The 16,290-nt window shown below is 44.7% G+C and overlaps 2 long non-coding RNA genes across 4 annotated transcripts in view; one reads left to right on the top strand and one right to left on the bottom strand.

Moving 5' to 3' along the window:
• LOC148142002 (uncharacterized) overlaps positions 1 to 16,290 on the top strand; it is a 972,588-nt gene that overhangs the window by 48,281 nt on the left and 908,017 nt on the right. The window lies entirely within an intron of this gene.
• Positions 3,058 to 14,106, bottom strand: LOC148142011 (uncharacterized). Of its 2 annotated transcripts, none has more exons than XR_015752291.1 (3): positions 13,972 to 14,106; positions 4,174 to 4,292; positions 3,058 to 3,154 (listed from the first exon to the last, which is right to left on the bottom strand). It is a non-coding gene; the product is annotated as an uncharacterized LOC148142011 (long non-coding RNA). The 2 variants fall into 2 exon arrangements; XR_015752292.1 differs by lacking the exon at positions 13,972 to 14,106 and adding an exon at positions 8,394 to 8,468.

Below are 16,290 nucleotides of genomic sequence, written 5' to 3'. Positions count from 1 at the left end.
TGGGTGTAGGCAGGGGTAATGTGATGCATGCACTCATCATCCATCATCATCCTGCAGTAACAATCAGGTTTCAGTAAATAGAGATAGAAACCAGTTCCAGGATATGGGCATCACTGGCTCAGCCAGCATTTATTCCCCATCTCTAGTTACCCTTGACAAGATGGTAGTGAACTGCTGTCTCGAACCATTTGCAGTTCATTTGGCGCAGATAGACCGACAATGCTGTGAGGGAGAGTGTTGCAGGATTTTGGCTGATTGACTCTCAGTCTTTGGTTCGTCAAATGCTGGTTAACTTAATCACGATCTGCACATGATTTTGAGATTTCAGTCTGTGAATCTTCACAATCTAGCACCCTATATAAAGGAATATGTACAGGTTAGAAATTCAGAACAGGCAATTTTAGTTTCTCTGGAATATCTTTTTCCCAGTCTTTCCCTAAAGCTGTAACCCTGCAGCCCACTTACTCTCTCCCTCCATTCTGACTCTGCTACCCCCTAAGGTACACCCTCCCCATTCTCATGGAGTAACTGATAAACAGATCCATGCCACCACTTCCCGTCCCTGGTTAGATGCTGCACCCTTTCTGGGTTCACTTCATTTCCCTTCAGTTGCTGCAAGTCAATAATGTAACAGCAGAATGAAACAAAAGGAAACAGACAGGGAGGTGGCAGATCCTGGACAGAAGAGGAACCTTCAGTCTGGGAGAATGGGTTAGATCCTCCTTGGTTTCCCATTGGTCGATTCCCAGCATTATGACGCATTGGGGATGGAACTTGGTCCCACGTGGGTGTGGTGACACCTTAATTCCCCGGCAGATCAATACTAAAAGCTGATATGTTACTCCTCCAGCCAATCACAGTGTGAAGTACTTTCCGCTAGGTACCCCAAAGCACATGCTCCAAAGCCCACCCACATTCTGTACATGGACAGTGCCGGGTTTCCCCACTCACGTGTGGTCCCTGCCTCAGGGATTGTGGGAGTTGTAGTCCCCAGGAAGCTACTTGAGCCCTGTCTCTGGAAAGTGAATGAAAAGTGTGGGCTGGAGGGTGTTGTCTATCAAATCCCCATTCACACACACAGGACATATGGGCTGTCATTGGGTTTCACTGAGACATTCGTTTCCACGACCTGATTTCTGACGTGAGGAATATAGATTCAGCAAATTGGGTGATAGAGAGGTTAATAAGGAGGAGCAGAGTTTAAGCAGAGGTAGCTGAGTGGTTAGCACTGCTGCCTCACAGCGTTAGCAATCTGGGTTTGATTCCAGCCTTAGGCGACTGTGTGGAGTTTACACATTCCCCCCCATGTCTGTACGAGTTTCCAACCGTGCTCCAGTTTCCTCCCATAGCCCAAATATGTGCAGATTAGGTGGATTGCCCATGTTAAATTGCCCAGTTTCCATGCATGTGCTGTTTAGGCAATTAGCCATGGGAAATGCAGGGTTACAGGGAATGGGTGGGTCTGAATGGGAGGCTCATCATAGGGTTGGTGTGGACTCTGCACTATAAGAACTCTATTGTATTCTCATGAAGGAGAATGTACCTAACTCAATGTGTTGTGAATCTGTGGAATTCCCTATTCAAAATGCGGTGGATGCCAGAACAATGAGCAAATTTAATGAAGAGATACAGATTTTTAATTTTCAATGAGTTGAAGGGTGAGATAGAGCAGGCGGGAAAATCCAGCTGAGACCGAGGTGAGCTCAGTCATCATGGTATTAAATGGTGGAGCTGGTTCAAAGGGCTGCATTCCCTCTCCTGTGCCCAGTGCTTATCTTCTTACGTTAATAACTGGAAAGCTGAATCCAAAAATCACCACCTTCGCCAAAGGAGATTTTCGGGAAAAGTAGGATAGTCAGGGGGATTAGCATTTCAAACTTAGAAGATGAGGAAGCGTGTAGGAGATAATGATTTTGCAATTTTAAACTGAGGGGAGACAGTGATTTATGGTTTTTGATTGTGTAGTAAATTCACACCGTCCAGAATACTCTGTTGTGAATATCTATCCTGTACTTTATTACAAAGCCAAGGTCTTTGACAATGAAAACCAAAACACCCAGGTAACATCATCTCACCTCGTAATCTGATAAAAGACTTGTGATAAGTATGGTCAAATTTAGAATACAGTTGGAAAGCGGGAAGATTAAATCCAATACAGATTCTGTGCTTAAACAAAGGAGACTACAATAAGATGAGACAGGAGTTGGCTAATGTAGACTGGTAGCAAAGACTTTACGGTGGGACAGTTGACGGACAGTGGAGAAATATCAAAGAATTTTTTCAAACTGCTCAGCAAAAGTATATATTAGTGAAAAGGAAGAACTGTAGGAAAAGGAGTAATCTGCCATTGATGGCTAAGGAAATAAGGGAGTCTATGAAATTGAAATAGAAAGCATACAAATTGGCAAAGACCAAGGAGAAACTAGGAGATGAGAAAAACTTTAAAGATCAACAGAAAGCTAGATGGGATTGGGGGAGAAAAGTGATGAGTAGCTATCCCCAGGGACAGAATAGCAGTTTACACTGCGAGAGGGGAACCTATTGTGTGGGGAACATATGGCCTCTGTAATTGTTGAAGCACTTAACCGTTACCATAGAGATAATCCTGATCAAGTTAAAAATCACAGCACACTCCAAAAGCTTGTACTTCTAAATAAACCTGTTGGACTATAACCTGGTGATGTGTGGTTTTTAACTTTGTCCACCCCGTTCCAACACCGGCTCTTTCACATCAGAATCCTGACAGACAGCCCCACTGAAACTGAAGCGCCTGTCAGATACCTGACTGAGCCACAGGGGCGTGGGGGAGGGGTTTTGTGGTTTAACCAATCAGTGCTGGGCTGAACTCAACTTTTAAACTGCCATTGCCGTGGAGATAATACTGAGAGACAGCGTCCATTCAAAACCACAAACCACAAAGGTATAAGAATGGGAGCGGCACATCGGACAGGCGATGTATTACCTGATGCTGCCTGGAGGTGTTCTGCATGTACACTATCCAGGTAACTGCCATGTCTCATTAATAAAGACTCAAAGAAGACCTCTTAGAGTTCTGTGCCCAGTTATTCCTATCCAGCAGGGTTCAGGAAGTCTTCACAGCAGTCAGTCTTCACAGTGGAGAACACGAAGAACATGCCAGTAAATGATAAGGAAACTGAGGAAGGTGAGGAACAAGAAACAACCATTATCACGAAAGTGTTAGAGCTGGGCAAGTTAATGGAGCTAAAGGTAGACAAGACTCGTCGCTCAGATGGAATACATCCCAGGTTGCTACCAGAGATAGCGGGAGAAATAGTAAATATACTTAGAGTCAGAGTCCTACAGCAGAGACAGGCCTTTGGCCCAAACTGGCCAATACTGACTAGAATGTCCATCCACGCTAACCCCATTTCCCTGCACTTGACCCATCTGCTTCTGACCCTTTCCTATCCATGTATTTGTCCAAATGTCTTTTACATGTTGTTAATGTACCCACCTCAAGCACTTCCACTGGCAGCTCAGTCCATATACATACCACCCTCTGTGTAAAACATGTGCCCCTCAGGTTCCCTTTCATAATTTCTCCTCTAACCTTAAACTGATGCCCTCCACTCCTTGATTCCCTGGGAAAAAGACTGAATGCATTCACCTTACCCAGGCCTCTCATGGTCTTATACACTTCCAGAAAACATTCCCCCTCTGTTTCCTCTGCTCTAAACAAAAAAAAAATCCTCGCTTGTCCAACCTCTCCCTTTAACTCAGACCCCTGAGCCCTGGCAAAAATTCTTGTAAATTTCTTCTGCACTTTTTCCAGTTTAATAACTGAAACCTACACTGCACTCATCACATTTCCAGTGTTTCCCCACGGCGCTGGAACTGACGTGACAACGCCAATGGATTACAAGCCACGATCGATAATCAACTCCTTTACAACAATCCCGTTTTCATAGCATTTTCCATACTGCAGGCATCCTTGTGTGTTTCTGGTTGCATGATTAATTAAAACTTTGTCCTCATACAAAACAAATCTGTAGCTTAATCGTTCCTGGGAAATGTGCCATGTTTTTTCAGACTTTTAACAACAAATGAACTCTTTCTCCACAGTCACCACGCTAACATGGACTTGGCTGTGTCTCAGTACTTTTTCCAGACACACTGACATTTGAAATATTCGCCCATGGACAGAATACACACCTTTCCTTCCACATGAAAAGGCCAAATGATATTCAGATCGGCACGGATCAAGTAACTATCAAAACTGAACAGGAAGTTCAATTTGAATTTCTCATCCACAAATCCGCCCTTTCAGAACCCTACAACTGAGAAGACAAGTCACCACCGTTAACACAGGATGGAAATTCATAAGACAGTGATAGTATTAAATTGTAGTTTCTTTGCTCCCCCAAAGCTTTAAATCTCAGTCTCACAATTGCTCTCTTCTGTGAACTGAAATCCAAACCAATCTCCTCACCCTTTTCCTCCACACCCAGTTCTCACACAGACTCTCTTCTCTTTGAAATCAGCTTCCTAGCTCCTGCCTGCAGACTAAGAACCAAAAAAAGGTCTCCTCCCACAATCCAAAGATGTGCAGGTCAGATGAATTGGCCATGCTAAATTGCCCATAGCGTTAGGTATATTAGTCAGAGGGAAATGGGTCTGGGTGGGTTACTCTTCCGACGGTCGGTGTGGACTGGTTGGGCTGAAGGGCCTGTTTCCACACTGTAGGAAATCTAATCTAATCAAATCAATGAGTCTGACTCGGAGCCTCCTGGATGTTGGTGAATCCTCCCCCCATCTCCCAGGCTTCCTTCCTGGTCAGAACCAAACTGATTTTTTTCCCCCAATCTGGAACATTTTATTTATTTCCCCCACACGGACCCTCTGATGAGAACCATCCTGCAAACACTGACCAAATCATATCTGATTGAACTAAGATGAACCAAATTAGAACTTTAATTGCAGGCCCATCTGTGTTGTTTTCCATAACATTCCTGAATATTCACACGAGTTCTGATAACTTTCTGCAAAATGCTTCCCCCACTGATAGCCGACCACTTGTCACGATATCAGGGCAGGGGCCATTTCCCTGAGTTCTGTTCCCAGAGGGAGGAAACTGCCAATGACAGATTAACCCCACACACGCACAGCCTCCCTCCTGGCCCTGACCAGCCCTGCACATACACCAACAATTGCCCAGCACTGCGCCCGTGCACTGGTCTCCCCTCCTACAGCACATGCTCCAGATCACACAGAAGCTGGGTGATTGACAGCAGCCGCTGCCCAATAGGGTGGAGGGGGCAGGGCTGGAGATTGTAAACAATGAATGAATGTGGAGGACACTGGGGGATGGACAGGTCAGTGATGGACAGGAGCAGTGCAGCAGTAGGAGGGAACCCTGGACAAAGTGAGCAATGGGAGAGTCTGACAGGAGAGAAACTACAGGAAAGTTCTGTTGAGGCTCAGGCGGGGACAGCTGGGAGACAGTATGGCCTGGCGGCTTGGTCATGTTTTCCAATCACCCTTTTCAAAGATGCTGTTACTCAACTCTGAGCCCGATCCTCCTGGTTCAGAGGAAAGGACACTACCATCATTTTCTGGTGAGCTAGTGGAAAGAAGGGAAGATTTTCTCAATCTCTCTTACATGAAAACTCCATGAGCTCCTCCCACTTACTGTCTATGGTGGGGATGGAGACAGAGCAGATGGGAGCGGGGTTCTGGATATAGGGACTGCCTTTCAAATGGAACTTACCTGTGTGGGTGATATCAACAAGACTCAATACACAGTCACTAACACAAACCTGATGTACTTGAACTTTATCCAGAATATTAACAGTCATAACTGGGTGACACAGATCCCAATGTACAGAGTTAAGTCCTGGATATTAATAATGGCTTTGTGTATGAGAAATCACGTCACATGTACTTGAGTCAATTTCTTTTTGAAGTAACAAAGAGGATTCATGAGGGCAAAGCAGTGGAAACGATCTACATGGACTTCAGTAAGGCGTTCAACAAGGTTCCCCATGGGAGACAGATTAGCAAGTTTAGATCTCATGGAATAGAGAGAGCACTAGCCATTTGGATACAAAACTGGCTCAAAGGTAGAAGACAGAGGATGGTGGTGGAAGGTTGCTTTTCAGATTGGAGACCTGTGACTAGTGGGGTGTCACAAAGTATCAGTGCTGGATCCACTAATTTTCATAATTTATATCAATGATATGGATGTGAATATAGGAAGTATTGTTAGTAAGACGACACCAAAATTGGAGGTGTAGTGGACAGTGAAGAGGATTACCTCAGATTATAACAGGATCTTGATCAGATGGTTGAATGTGCTGAGGACTGGCAGATGGAGTTTAATTTAGATAAATGTGAGGTGCTGCATTTTGGGAAAGCAAATATTAGCAGGATGTATACACTTAATGGTGAGGATCTTGGGAGTGCTGCTGAACAAAGAGACCTTGGAGTGCAGATTCATAGCTCCTTGAAAGTAGAGTCGCAGGTAGATAGGATAGCGAAGAAGGGGTTTAGTATGCTTTCCTTCATTGGTCAGAGTACTGAGTATCGGAGTTGGGAGGTCATATTGCGGCTGTACAGGACATTGGTTAGGTAACTCTTGGAATATTGCGTGCAATTCTGGTCTCCTTCCTATCAAAATAATATTGTGAAAGTTGAAAGTGGCCAGAATAGTATTAGAAGCACATTGCCAGGGTTGGAGGATTTGAGCTACAGGTAGAGGCTGAATACACTGTTTTCCCAGGAGCGTCAGATGCTGATAGGTGACCTTATAGAGGTTTATAAAATCAGGATGGGCATGGATAGGGGAAATACACAAGGTCTTTTCCCTGCGGTGGGGAGGAGCCAGAAGGGGGAGACCGAGAGCGGAGGGTGACGGTTATTTTGTAGAGCTACAACACAACCCTGTTCCTGTTTTCTCCCCATTCCCTTCAATCCCTCTGAAGGGCTCAGAACAAGTGCACAGGCCCTGAAAGGTAGAGCTTCAGGGTGATTAAGTGCTGAAGGTTGCATTTGGGACACTGACCTTTATTGGTCTGTGCACTTATCAATAAATGGACCTAGGTTCAATTCCACTGCCCTGGATTCATGTCTGTGGCCACAGACGCGCCTGTCTCTGACATTGACTACTGCATCCCCTGTCACTACAGCTCTGCCATTCTCCTTCCTCCAGTTCTGTGCAGCGGAGCTATCTGTGGTGTCATGAACCTGGCTATTGCTGACTTCCCCTGAGAGTCCACTCCACCTGATCCCCGCTTGTAGAATCCCAAGCGGTGCACAATATCTGTTTGATCACTGGGGAGTCCTGCACTTCCTTCCTGAGCCTTTTACTTGATCTGATGGCCACTCATTCCCTTTCTGCCTGTGTAACCCTAACCTGCAGTGTGACTAACTCACTAAACGTGCTGTCCATAACATTCTCATTATCGCAGATTCTCAACAGTGAATACACTCTCAGCTCCAGGTCAGAAAAGCAGTTTCCCAGTAGTTTCAGATGGGCACTCTTCCTGCACACATAGCCATCACGGACACTGGAAGCGTCCCTTATTTCCCACATTGTATAAGAGGAGCACACCACGGGTCGGAGGGCTCCTGTCACAACGTCTCTCTAGTTTCAGCCAGATACTCCCATTCAGATAATTGAAATGAGCTAGTAACCTTCCTTCACTTCAAACATTTCCATTATAACCAAAAGCCCCGATCTTTACTTAAGCTGACATTTTACACTTTAAAAACTGTTAATAAAAACTCAGCAGGTATCGCTTACAACCTGGCAGTTCCCTTTGGGAACATGTGAATTTCTGAACGGCCTGAACTAAAACTGAAGCTGAGGTTCACCTTCTCCCTGTCTCCCCTCGCTCTGTTTATACCCAACTCCAAAACACTCATTGAGCCAAGCAGCCCTCACAGTGCAGCCCAGTCATTTTCATTGTCTGCTCATACCGACACTGCCCTCAGCCTTCTGTACTGTTCCAATGCATCTCAATGGGAACAGCATCTCATCTTTTAATTCAGCCCTTTGTAACCCCAGAGTCAACATGGACTTCAGCAGTTTCTGAATGAACAGACAGTTGTCGGAACCTGGAACATTTCACCTGAAATGGTGCTGGAATTTGACTCCACAAGGAATTTTCATGAGAAGTTTGCAGGGAATTGAAAATAAGGGGTTTACAGGTTAACATCATGAAGTGGGTGATTGGGTCTAAATCTGACAGTTCCTATAAAGAGATGAGGTGTAATTTGGATAAATCTGTGCTCCCTCTCAGGCCAATACCTCCTTCCACAGCTGCAGGGCCCAGAATTGAGCACAAACCGCAAGGGTGATCCAACATCTTTGAACATCTTTCCGCTTTTTGCTTGAAAAAAAAGATACTTTCCCACAGAGAGAACAGACACACCTTTCTCCTTCCACAGTTAAATGTCAATGGTATTCAGATCCTGATGACACTGCTGACGATAGAAAATTGGTTTTGAGATCCCTGTCTCAATTATTCTCAATTAATATCCTATAAAATGAATTCACAAAACAAAACTCACAGTCAGGGCAGGCTGAACCGTAAAGACAAATATTTCTCTTGGTATGTGTTTGATGTGTAAATGCTCCTCTTCAAAACGCCCGCCCCCACCCAGGAAGAGGACATGTCCATGCCCCAAATAAAGATGGCGGCCATAACCCAGGACCTGGCACCGCCTGAGGGCCACAGCCATTTTCCCATTTGCTGTAACCGTGGAACCAAGAGTTTCTAATTCAGGCCTAACTACCTGTACAGGGTGTAATTAAACCCTCCCAGTCTAAACTGGATCCAACTCCCCTTTCCAGTTTCCTCCTCCTGCACACACCAAGGGACATTCTAGGTCCAGTGACCCTTCCTCAGAACCGACAACAGCTGGGAAAATTAGAATCCCCACAGTGTGGTAACAGGACATTCGGCCCAACAAGTCCACACCCACCCTCTGAAGCGTTTCTCAACCAAACCCATTCCCCGACCCTATTATTCTACATTTCCCCTGACTAATGCACCTAACCTATACATCCCTGAGCACTACGGGAAATTTCGTTGGGCCAATTCACCGAACCTGCATATCTTTGGATTGCAGGAGATAGGGGTTAAAGAGTCAATAATAGGTGGGGATGGAGCCCAAAAGAGACAGTAACATTTGGAAAGACAAAGGAGTGGATAACAATCTGGCTGGGAGGGTGCAGAGCTGTTAATGGAGGGGACAGGAACCTGTGTCGGGCAGCATCTCAGTGGAGGTGCTGGAAATGGCAGCTGATGATCTACGTTCTGCTGCAAAACCGACCCCGAGCTTCCAGTTGTCTGTCACTTTAACACACGAGCCTGTTGCCTGGCCAACATCTCTGTCTCATGCTTACTGCAGTGTTCCAGTGAAGCTTGGTGCAAGCTGGCAGAACACTCCAGAACATACCAAAATGCCCTGTATTTCAAGGACTGCAATTTCCCCTCCCATGGGGTCAGCAATATTCTCCAGCGTATCTCCACCACTTGCCTCACCTCTGCCAGTGAACCACACCTCTCCAACTGCAGCAAGTATAGAATCCCCCAGTTCTCATCTTCCACCCAGATACAATGCATCATCCTCTGCCATTTCCATATATTAACATAGAAATCATTGATATAAATGATGAAAAGCAGTGGACCCAGCATCAATCCTTACACCATATTGCTCATCACAGGCCTCCAATCCGAAAAGCACTACCTTCCGTCTCCAACCTTCCAGCCAATTTGTTTCCAAATAGCTGGTTCTCTCTGCATCCCATGGTGTCTAACTTGCTAAATGTGGAACCTTTTTGAATGTCTTTTTGAAGTCCAAGTTAGTGATTTATGTACAAAGCCATGCTGACTATCCCTAATCACTTCATGCCTTTCCAATTACATATAAACCTATCCTTCAGAATTCCTTCCAACAAATTGTCTGCCACAAACTTCAGACTCACCAGTGTATTGTTCCCTGGTATTTCCTCATCACCTTTCTCAAATAATGGCGCCTGTCTTGCAACACCTCACCTGTGGCTATCGGTGATAGAAATATCTCAGCGAGGGGCCCGGCAATCACTTCTCTAATTTCCCACAAAGATTTGGGGTATACCTGATCAGGTCCCACAGATTTAATCAGCATTATGTATAAGACATCCAGTACAACCTCCTCTGTAATATGGACAGTTGTCAAGTTATCACTATTTATTTCTCCAAAGTCTCTAGCTTCCATATCCTCTTTCAGTAAAAGCTGACATGAAATCCTCGAGACCCATGATGGAATGCATCCCAGGGGACTAAATGAGATGGTGAAGGGTCTATTGTACTTCCTTGCTAGAGGGATGGTTATGCTGCAGCTGTACAGGGTGCTGGTGAGGCCACACCTGGAGTACTGTGTACAGGTTTGATCGCCTTACTTCAGCAAGAATGTACTGACACTGGAGGGGGTGCAGAGGAGGGTCACTAGTTTGAGTCGGGAGTGGAGAATGTTGGTGTATGTGGAGAGATTGAATAGACTGGGATTATACTTGTTGGAATTTAGAAGAATGGGAGGTTGTATTGGAAAAACTAAAATTAAGAAGGGAATAGATAAGATAGAAGCAGGGAGGTTATTTCCACCTGGGGGGGGGGGGGGGTCAACCTCGAGAGTATAGCGTCAAAGTAAGGGGGTATCTGATTTAGGACAGAGTTCAGGAGCAACTTCTTCAGCAAAAGGGTTATGAATCTGTGGAATTCCCTGCTGAGTGTAGCAGTTGATGTTATCAATTTGAATGTCTTTAAGGCAAAAGGTAGATTTGTGAACAGGAAAGGAATTAAGGGTTATGGTGAGAGAGCAGGAAAGTGGTGCTGAGGCCATGATAAGCTCAGCCCTGACCTTATTGAATGGCAGTGCAGGCTTGAGGGGCCAGATGGCCTACTCCTGCTCCTATTCCTTCTGTTCTTATGTTCCCACTTTCCAGCCGTCCCTTTACCTGGGGGGTTGCAAAGAAATATTGAAAGTTCTTGCCTTGTACCGTGAAAATTAACCTTTGTCCAATTTTGAACAACAACTTTTAGATCTGGTCTATTATTTTCTGAAACTATTTTAAAACTAGTAGAATTATCGTCAGAGAATTACCAAGTGTGGAAGCAGGCCATTCGGCCCATCACATCCACACTAACCCTCAGAGTCTCCTGTCTTAGCCCTGTAACGGTGCATTTCCCATGACCAATCCCCCTAGCCTGCTCATCCCTGAACACTGTAGGCAATTTCGCATGGCCAATCCACCCAACCTTCACATCCCTGAACAATATGGGCAATTCAGCCTGGATTATCCCACCCAACCTGCACATCTCTGGACTGTGGGAGGAAACCAGAGCACCCGGATGAAACCCACACAGACAACCTCAATAAGGTGATCATCCTGTTCCTATTTCCCAGTTCCACCCAAGTAAGTTCACCGGGCGAACTCCCATGAATATCCTCCCTAAACACAACAATAATGTTATCCCGAATCAAAAACACCATTCCACCTTCTCTCTTAATCCCCCTTTCTATCCTTCCTCTTACATCTATTCCCTGGAACATTAAGCTACCTGTCCTTTCCAACCTAAAACACGTTTCTGTGATACCCACTATATTCCAGTCCCATGTTCAAAACCATATCTTAAGCTCATCTGCTTTCCCTGTAAAACCACTTGCATTGAAATAATTGCAGTGGAGTGCTATCAAAAGGACAGTCTGATGGGCAGAGGGGATGGGATGGCCCTGTTGGTGAGGGATGACGTTCAGCCCTTTGCGAAGGGGGAGACACAGAGTCAGGAGATGTAGAGTCAGACTGGAGGGTGGCTAATGTTGTCCCACTTTTCAAGAAAGTTGGGAGAGAGAAAGCAAGGAATTATAGACCAGTTAGCCTGAGGTCAGTGGTGAGAAAGATGCTGGAGTCAATTATAAAAAATGAAATTATGGCTCATTTGGAAGCGGTAATAGGATTCGTCAGAGTCAGCATGGATTTACAAAGGGGAATATACTGACTTGGATTGAAAATTGGCTGGCTGACAGGAAGCAAAGAGTAGTGATAAACGCTTCCTTTCGGAATGGCAGGCAGTGACTAGTGGGGTACGACAAGGTTCGGTGCTGGGACCGCAGCTGTTTACAGTAAACATTAATAATATAGATGAACTTATTAAAAGTAATATTAGCAAATTTGCTGATGACACAAAGCTGGGTGGCAGGGTGAAATGTGAGGAGGATGTTATGAGAATACAGGTTAACTTGGATAGGCTAGGTGAGTGGACGGATGCATAGCAGATGCAGCTTAATGTGGATAAATGTATGGTTATCCACTTTGGAAGCAAGAACAGGAAGGCAGATTACTATCTAAAAGGAGTCAAGTTTGGTTAAGGGGAAGTACAACGAGATCTAGGTGTTCTTGTACATCAGTCAATGAAAGCAATCATGCAGGTACAGCAGGTAGTGAAGAAATCTCGCTGCATGCTGGCCTTCATAACAAGAGGAATTGAGTATAGGAGCAAAGAGGTCCTTCTGCAGCTGTACAGGGCCCTGGTAAGACCATACCTGGAGTATTGTGTGCAGTCTTTGTCTCCACATTTGAGGAAGAACATTGTGGCTATTGAGGGAGTGTAGGGTAGGTTCATGAGGTCAATTCCCGGAATGGCGGAATGATCATATGTTGAAAGATTGGAGCGACTGAGCTTGTATACACAAGAGTTTAAAAGAATGAGAGAGGATCTGATAGAGACCGACAAGATTATTAAAGGGTTGGACACTCTGGAGGCAGGAAGCATGTTTCCACGGATGGGTGAGGCCAGAACCAGAGGACACAGTTTAAAAATAAGGGAGAGGCCATTTAGAACAGAGTTGAGGAGAAACGTCTTCACCCAGAGAGTAGTGGACACAGGGAGTGCACTGCCCCAGAAGGCAGTGGAGGCCAAGTCTCTGGATACTTTCAAGGAAGAGATGGATAGAGCTGTTAAAGATAATGGAATCAAGTGTTACGGAGATAAGGCAGGAACAGGATAGTGATTGTGGACGATCAGCCATGATCATAATGAATGGTGGTGCTGACTCAAAGGGCAGAATGGCCTATTCCTGCACCTATTGTCTATTGTACCTTGTCAGTCCGACCTCATTCTGTGCCTTGCCCTTGCCTGTCTAACTTCTAAACTATACCAGTCTCAGACTTGCCTCCTTTCTCACTATCTCTTTAGGTTTACCCCACGCCCTCACTGGTTTAATGTCTCCCGAGTAGCACTAGCAAATCTCCCTGCTTGGATATTAGACACCTTCCAATTCAGATGTAATCCATCCTTCTTATGCACGTCAATTCTACCCCAGCAGAGATTCCAATGATCCAAAAACGTGAATCCTTCTCTCCTGTATCAGATCCTTGGCCACGCATTCATCTGCTCTACCCTGCTATTCCTACTCTCTCTAGCATGTGGCACCGGGAGTAATCCAGATATTACTACCCACAAGGACCTGCTTATTATACTCCAGGCTAATTTGCTATATTGTCTCATCAGGACTTCATCCTTTTCTCTTATGTCATTGGTACCAATGTACAGCGACCTCCCACTCATCATTCTCCCCTTTCAGAATATTCTGCACCCTCGGAGCCATCCTTCACCCAGACAGTAGGGAGGCACTACCCCATTCTGATGTCTCACTGTTAGCTACAGAAACTGCAGTCTGTGCTGCAGACTAGAGAGCCCCCATCACCATCGATCGCGTGGAACCTGATATACCTCACATTACACTAGGAACTTGGCTGTCAGTGCGATATTCCCCTGAGAGTCTGTGACCCCCGATGCTTTCCAAAACATTATACTTGTTTGAGATGGAAATAACCACAGGAGACTCCTGCACTACCTGCCTTCCACTCCTCCCTTTCCATCTACCTGACTGGATCGGCAGTTTTCCTAACTTTCTGAAACTGCCACCTATCACACCCCCTGGCTCCTGTAAATTCTTCATTACCTTTAGCCATCGCTCCATCTGATCCATGAAATCCTACAGGATTTGCATCCTCACTTCCTGCAGACAATCAGGATCATTGAAACTTTCCTTAATCTCCTAAATCCAACAGGAAGAGCACATCACTGTACGAATGGCCATCTCTGCACCTTAACCGTCCACAGACCCAGAAAAAGGCACATAGTCTTACAGCTTTACAAAACACTACCCTAGAATAAATTAGTACCAATATTTTATATTAAAACACTTAATCAAAGTATCATAAGATGTGTACTTAAAGAAATAAACCGCCACCCTACTGAATGTTGTAGCTTTACTAAAATAAAACAGACTAAGATTTATCTTTGAAGAGACCGAAACCCACTGAGCTGTGAGGCACAGATAAACAGCACTAAACAGAACCTTCGGTCAAATTTGTCCATGCCGACCAGATATCCAAACCTAATCTTATCCCTCTTGCCAGCGCCTGGGCCATATCCCTCTAAATCTTTTCTATTCATGTCAATGTCCAAATGCCTTTAAAATGCAATAATTGTCAGCCTCCACCACTTCTGGCAGCTTATTCCATACACGCACCACTCTCTGCGTGAAAAAGTTGCTCCTTAGTTCCCTTTTATATCTTTCCCCTCTCACCCTCAACCTCTGCTCTCGATTTCTGGACTCTCCTACTCAGAGAAACGACCTTGTCTGTTTACTCTATCCATGCTACCAATGACTTTATAAACCTCTACGGAGGTCACTCCTCAGTCTCTGATGCTCCAGGGAAAGAAAGCCCAAGCCTTTTTGCTCTCTTCCTGCAGCTCAAACCCTGTCAATATCCTTGTAAATTTGTGTTGAACCCTTTCAAGTTTAACAACATCCTTCCGATTGATGGAGAACAGAATTGCACACAATATTCCAAAAGAGGCCTGACCAATGTCCTGTACATGACCTTCCAACTTCTATACTCAATGCTCTGATCAATAAAGGAATGTATTCCAAACACTTTCTTCAATATTCTATCTACCTACAACTCTACGTTCAAGGAAATATGAACCTGCACTGCAAGATATCTTTGTTCATCAACACTATCTAGGAATTTGCCACTAAGTGTATCAGTCCTGTTAAGATTTGCTTTTCCAAAATGCAGCACGTCACATTTATCTGAATTAAACTCCATCTGCCACTTCTCACCCATCTGAACAAAATCCTGTTGTAATCTGAGGTAACCCTTTTCGCTGTCCACTATATCTCCAATTTTGGTGTCATCTGCAAACTTACTAACTATACCTGCAATGCTCATAACTAAATCATTATATATATATATATATATATATATATATATATATATATAAAACCACCACCCTGCCTTCTACATTTGAGCCAGTTCTGTATCCAAACGGCTAGTTCTCCCTGTATTCCATGAGATCTAACATTGCTAACCTGTCTTCCATGGGGAACCTTGTCGAGCGCCTTACTGAATTCCATAGATCATGTCCACCTCTCTGCCCTCATCAATCCTCTTTGATACGTCTTCAAATAACTCAATCAATTTTGTGAGACATGATTTCCCACGCACATAGTCATGCTGACTACCACTAATCAGTCCTTACTTTTCAGAATACACACGCATCTTGTTCCTCAGGATTCCCTCCAACAACTTGCCTAGCATCAATGTCAGGCTCACCGGTCGATAGTTCCCTGGCTTGTCCTTACCACCTTTCTTAAATAGCGGCACAACGTTAACTAACCTCTAGTCTTTCGGCATCTCACCTGTGATAATCAATGATACAAATATCTCAGCAAGAGGCCCAGCAACCACATTCCCAGCTTCCCAGAGTTCTAGGGTTCACCTGATCAGGTGCTGGGGATTAACTAAGCTTTAAGGGTTACAAGACTCCCAGCACGTCCTCCTCTGTAAGATGGACATATTCAACATGTCGACATCTATTTCCCCACATTCTATATTGCCCATGCCCTTCGCCACAGTACACACTGATGCAAAATATTCAGTTAGTATCTCTCCCATCTCCTGCGGCTCCACGCAGAGGCTATCTTACTGATCTTTGAGGAGCCCTATTCTCTCTCGAGTTACCCTTTTGTTCTTAATGTATTTATAAACACCCTTTGGATTATTCATAACCCTATTTGCCAAAGCTATCTCATGTCCCCTTTTTGCCCTCCTGATTTCCCTCTTAAGTATACTCCTACTGTCTTTAATGCTCAGGGTTTTTTGGATTGGAATAAATGCAAATATTACATCTTGATAAAACAAACGAGGGCAGACTTACACTAATTAAAAACAGAGCCTCGAGTAGTGATATGGAACAAAGAGGCCGAGGG

This window comes from Chiloscyllium plagiosum, unplaced genomic scaffold (genome assembly GCF_037043375.1).
Source record: "Chiloscyllium plagiosum isolate Xiang-an unplaced genomic scaffold, Cpla_swu_hap1 HiC_scaffold_31, whole genome shotgun sequence".
NCBI classification, from domain to species: domain Eukaryota; kingdom Metazoa; phylum Chordata; class Chondrichthyes; order Orectolobiformes; family Hemiscylliidae; genus Chiloscyllium; species Chiloscyllium plagiosum.
This window is presented reverse-complemented; position numbering and strand designations above follow the sequence as displayed.